Source organism: Selaginella moellendorffii, unplaced genomic scaffold (assembly GCF_000143415.4).
Source record: "Selaginella moellendorffii unplaced genomic scaffold, v1.0 SELMOscaffold_492, whole genome shotgun sequence".
NCBI classification, from domain to species: Eukaryota; Viridiplantae; Streptophyta; class Lycopodiopsida; order Selaginellales; family Selaginellaceae; genus Selaginella; species Selaginella moellendorffii.
In genome coordinates, this window is record NW_003314747.1 from 1 (window position 1) to 5,127 (window position 5,127).

Consider the following 5,127-nt stretch of genomic DNA (forward strand, 5'->3'; position numbering starts at 1 on the left):
TTTGTTAATTATTTATTATGATTTTGTTTAAATTATTTACCTTAAGTTTATTTAGGTTGTCTAAATTTCTATTATAAATATATTAAAAAAGTTTATAGTATTTAGGTAGAATAAAAAGTATTTTAATAAAAATATCTTCAATAAATTAAATTAAAACATCAATATTATACATCTGATAGTTTTGAGAATATTAATAAGATATGTTACATTAGTTGTTTAATATTTTAGCTGAAACTTTTAAATTTATAACTCTGGTCTATTTACAAAATATAAATGAGAATTTGAAAAAATATAATAAAATTGAAAGATAAAAACATTTTGAAACTTAATTATACCAAATACTTTAACTCATCTTGATTAAACTGAATTTCATAAATAATTAAATTTCAACAGAGTATATACTATCAACTAAATTAACTTTAATAGTTTTTATATTTTAGCTCTCCGAGATGTTTAATTTGCAAATATTTTATACTCATTAGGGTCTCATTTCTTGAAAGTTGTTCATGATCAAAAATAGTTATGTGAAGAACATTTATGAGTAATTCTATAGTCTCCATAAAATTGTATATAAACATAAATAGTTAGTAAACTTTGACTACATTTATGTATATATTTATATTACATGACAAAATTAAGGTTGAATATATTCCATAAGTGCAATGTGTTGGTTTTGAGTAATTCACAATTCACAATTTGTATTTTTTCCATAAAATTTCTCATTTGTATAAAAGATTTTGGATTTGTAATTTTCTCCATGTGCATTCATTCAGAAAGTTTTTAAAATATACCTTCTGTAATTAGGTTCTTCAAGTGTGATTTCCAATAATAAGGTTTTCTTAAAAGAAATTGGCATTTTAAAGATGAAGAAATAAAAAAAATTAAATAATAAAATTAAATAGCCAAGTTAAAACACAAGTAATTGCATCAAATAACCATTTGTATACAAATTTTTAACAAAATAATTACGCTCTACTTGGAAACCATCAACTTCTGTATTTTTTTTAAACTTAATTTATGCTTTTGAACTAACTGGATTTTTTAATCATGCTTAGGTAACATCTCTTAGGTAACTTATTTAAAGCTGCTGACAGATTAAATAAGGTTATGAGCAAAAAGACTAATAGAAAATATAGAAGATGTATCTTTTTGAGATATTATTAACAAATGGATTTTATATTTGTATATGTATGAGATAGCTTATACCTATTAGATACTATGAACCATTCTCTATTGCTGTGAAGTTTAACTAAAATGTGATAGCAATTTGGATAAATTTACATAGTGGGTTTAAAAATAATGTAAATCTCAGGTAGTGAATTTGAAAATTAAAAGATAAGAATTTAATATTAAGCTTGTATAATGTTATTAGTTAAAACCCAGGTAATGGATTTGGTATTTGATGCAAGAAAGAAAATATAAAGTTGTACCTACTCTTTTAAAATCCATATTAGCATTAATATTTGAAAGTAAACTACTTTTTAATATTTAAAGAAATATTTGGTGATATATACATGAGAAACAAGAAATTCATGAGGATAACTCAAAATATTATTACTTTTTAAAGTAATATTAAATTTTCAAATCATTTTTTGTCTTCTATATTAGTTTTTACAAGATCCATCTTAAAATAAATATAACTCCCAGATGTAAAATGTGTATTTTATGTCTTTTTTTATAATTTCCTTATTGAAATAGGTTTATATAGAGATTATATGTTGATAATTATATTTTTTTGTATTTATAAAATATATTAGATATTATGATTTTCTTTATGAATATTGTAATATGTTAGATCTAATTTCTTATTTTAATATTTTTTTATGTTTTCAAAAATTATTTATTTCATAAAATGAATTATAATATTTGTTTAAGAAGATCTATAAAAGTTCTCTTATGTGAGTTTTCTTGTAATGGATTTTTATATCTCTAGGTGGATAGTAGAACTAGAGCTTTGATATTTTACTTTATCTTTCCTCGTCTTCCATGATTTGTCATTGCACAATATTATTTCTGCATTGGCACAAGGAACCTTGAAGATTATTTATCTATTATGTGAGAGCAAAACCTCTAAATACACAAGGAAAATGTTAAAAAAAAACCACCAACAGCTTAGTTTAGATCCTTTATAGATACAGAACTAAAACAAAACTTTTGGCACAAGTAATAGACAGTAAAGGACAGTTTTTCTTTGATGTATATAAAATGGATGAAGAATTTGGTGGTTCTCACTCACCATATAACTATACTTCAAATATTTCTTTTAAAGTATTACATAATCAAAATGTTTTTAGAGAAATTACATTATCTTACTATCTCTTTTGTTGCAAGGAAGTATTATACATTTCTTCAATCTGGATAGATTTACATATGTGTGTTTTTAAATGAAAAATGAGAAACATAATAGAAATTCTATTATTATTTAGCAAACAATGAATGTTAAAAGCATCATTATAGTTCAGATAATAAAGAAGTTAACTCAGTACACAATTAAATTTATAGCTTCACCAAACCAGTGACAAAACCTATTATTCTTTGGTAGTCTATAATTCTTTGATTTTGTGAAAACTCAATTGTTTTTAAATCTTTGCAGCAATCTTGTGGATGTGTTTAGGGTTGTGTACTTTTTTATAAAGGCAATAAAAAGAAATTCAAATTTAAATTTTATGATGATAAAAAAACTGAGCTTATCTTCCCCAACACATGCATTATTATCTAATTGCATTAATTGCCTTATTGTATATTACTCTGGAGATGAATAGTAGAAAAGTTTAGATAAATTTAACCTTATATACAAAAAATTCTTAACATTGTAAAATTAGAAGAGAAGATCTATTTATCTTGAGTATGCTATATCTCCCAGCGGAGCTGGGATCTCTGCTAGTCAAACTCTTTATTTAAAGTTGCTATTTTGGCATCGGCGTCACATATTCCATTTTTAGAATATCCATTTTTTCTTATGGCAGATGCTCTTGATTCAACGATCCAGATCTGTGACGCTCCAAAGCAATGGTGAGGATTGTGACATGGTGGCAAAGAGCTTGGTTTTAGGTTTAAGAAACGGTTATTATGGCTGTTCACAAGCCACCAGCGACTTGTGAACCTCTAGATATTACGCTACAAACCATCTGTGGGTATGCGCCATGGAATTTTTCGGGAGTCTTGACTCTTTTCTTTCATTTGTTGTGATTTCTAGACCATTTTCTTTTCACAAACTTGCTCCTGGACAAAATGATGGAGACCGCTAAGGAAAGTGGCATCCAGTGAAGAATTGTCAACCTCTCCTCCATCACACACATCGCCTCTTACAGCGGTGGAATCCAGTTCTCACACCTGAATGACAAAGCCTGGTACCAAACGACTTTCTTTTCTCGTGAGCTTACATTCTTCCTTTTTTTCTTCCAAAAGGTACTCCAACACTAGAGCATACAGTCAATCCAAGCTCGTGAACATCCTCCATGCCAAAGAACTAGCAATGAGATTCAAGGTATTTGTCTAATGCTTTGAAATCTCTCCCACCTTTCTCTTTTGTCAATGCTTTCTCTTTTGCTGATTATGCGGAAGGAGTTGACATCACAGCCAACACTGTTCACCCGGGGTTTATAATGTCGCCTTTGATGTGGCACACATTCTACATAATGAGTTTGTCTGTTAGCCTCGTCATTGTTTTCAGTTACTTATGGAACTTTGATCTTCATGCAGGGTTTCTCAAGTTCTTCTCCAGCTTCCTTTGGAAAAATGTGCCACAGGTAAGAAGAATTCTCCCAATTATCTGGAAGTTTTTCGTGGCTAATACGTGATTGATCTCTCAGGACGCTGCTACGACGTGCTACACAGCTTTACATCCAAGCCTCAAGGACGTCACCAGGCAATACTTCGTGGATTCCAACAAATCCAGCTGTAGCGCTTATGGCAGAGATCCCAAGCTCGCTCACAAGCTATGGACCTTCTCCCAGGAGCTTATAGACAAGCATTCTCCGTCCTAAAGGTAAAAGGTTGATGGTGCTAGAGAGCGAGCTAGCAAACAAGGACAACTCGGCAATCATTTGTGGATAGACTGTATTTACTCTTTTCAAAAGCTCAAGCTCGAGCTTGATCAAAAGTAAGACGCATTGCCTACATTGCGCATTACTAAAACTTTGGTTTTGAGCATGTCGTCCATTGCGTACTTGACACCCTCTCGTTGGATTGCAGAGTCTTTGATCCCACCGTATGGCTGGCTATCAACGCGCATGCTTGGTGAATCATTGAGGCAAACTCCTCCAGCTTGTGAAGATCGAATAATCATCAAACAAACAATCAATACTTTCTATATCTCAAATGCAAAGGTACCTCTATGTGCTCAAACGCGCATAGAAGGCCTTTGTTTAGATCATGCATAAAGACGCCAGCTTGGAGACCGTAATGTGTGTTGTTAGCTTCCTTCACGGCTTCCTTGAAATCACTGCGTCACCACCGTTTTAGTTTAACTGAGAATCTCTTCTTTCCTTGCGTCTGTGTCAAAGGGAGTGTCTTCTAGGATCGTTGGCTCCATGAAAGCTCCCCTTTGCTTACTACCAACTAGAAGTTTGGCACCTGCCTTCACTGCCTCGTTCATGCTCTTCTCCACTATAGCTGCCGATGACTTGGATATCACAGGCCCGATGGATGTGTCATCTTGGTGAGGATCTCCACCTTTGAGTTTCTTAAAGGCAGCAATCAATGCGGCCTTCACCTACATAACCAGCACCAGATACATTAGATCAAAGCTTGATTTGAGAACAAAGAATACGATAGAATTCAAATATGAGTGTCAGATACCTCCTTGTAAACGCCAGCTCTCATGTAAAGATGCTGCATGTGAATACACAACTGGCTGCTTTGACAGAATCCCCCGTGGTGCTTTTGTTATATATGCTAAGTCCATTTACAATATCAACATATTCCCACCTCAACTCCTAGGATATAGATAGTGGCAATAGAATTTAAGTGTTATAGATGGGTTTTACAAGATGAGAAATATATAAACCATTACTGAATCGTAAATTTCAGTATCAAAAAAAAATTAATAGTTAAAGTATAACTTTTTTAGTTAAAAACCAGGATAGTGGACTATTGAAACAAAAAAGAAAATAAAAGACTGCTATG

At 31.3% G+C, this 5,127-nt stretch overlaps 1 pseudogene; it reads left to right on the top strand.

The window, feature by feature from the left end:
* The first annotated feature begins 3,069 nt into the window (after positions 1-3,069).
* LOC9641275 lies at positions 3,070-3,986 on the top strand (annotated as a pseudogene).
* Positions 3,987-5,127: the final 1,141 nt, after the last annotated feature.